Genomic DNA, 837 nt, shown 5'->3' with positions numbered 1-837 from the left:
TCGGATTCAAAGCTTAGTTTAAAATTTCAGAATCATAAATTTTCAGGATTATCTGTGTGGGTTCGAAATACGTATGGGATTCGGAGAAATTATTTTATGTATTTTAGTCTGATTAAACGTGATACATTAAAATTTTATTTTTATTTAAATAATTACTTCCTGCTTTTTGGTCTTTTGTATGTGAAATTTTTCAATGAATTTAAACAAATTGATGAAATTGTAGGAGAGACATGCATTAAATCTCAGGTTTATTTATGTGTCTTTTCACCTGATAATATCTGAAACACAATTGTGTTATACCTACCTACCAATTCCAATGGCCTTGCCGCAGTGGTAACACTGGTTCCCGTCAGATCACCGAAGTTAAGTGCTGTCGGACTGGACTAGCACTTGGATGGGTGACCATCCGGTCTGCCGAGCGCTGTTGGCAAGCGAGGTGCACTCAGCCCTTCTGAGGCAAACTGAGGAGCTACTTGATTGAGGAGTAGCGGCTCCCGTCTCGTAAACTGACATACGGCTGGGAGAACGGTGTGCTGACCACATGCCCTCCATATCTGCATCCAGTGACGCCTGTGGGCTGAGGATGACACGGCGGCCGGTCGGAACCATTGGACCTTCCAAGGCCTGTTCGGACGAAGTTTTACCTGCCAATAAAACGCCAATCTGTTTAATTGTTTATTTCCTAAAAAATAAAAAAAAGAAGTAAGCAAAACTAATTTTATATAATTTTTGTAAGATTTTTATTTAATTACCGGCTTTACACCCCTCAATTTGCCCTTGTACATTCACATCATATGTACTGCACTCATCTCCTCCTCCACCTCTCTCTGCTCATCC

At 40.5% G+C, this 837-nt stretch overlaps 1 pseudogene; it reads left to right on the top strand.

The window, feature by feature from the left end:
- Positions 1-312: 312 nt before the first annotated feature.
- Positions 313-430, top strand: LOC126212996 (5S ribosomal RNA; annotated as a pseudogene).
- The last annotated feature ends 407 nt before the right edge of the window (positions 431-837 follow it).

Source organism: Schistocerca nitens, chromosome 1, assembly GCF_023898315.1.
Source record: "Schistocerca nitens isolate TAMUIC-IGC-003100 chromosome 1, iqSchNite1.1, whole genome shotgun sequence".
In the NCBI taxonomy this organism is placed as follows: domain Eukaryota; kingdom Metazoa; phylum Arthropoda; class Insecta; order Orthoptera; family Acrididae; genus Schistocerca; species Schistocerca nitens.
The sequence above is the reverse complement of the archived record's forward strand: the minus strand, read 5'-3'. Positions and strand labels throughout refer to the sequence as shown.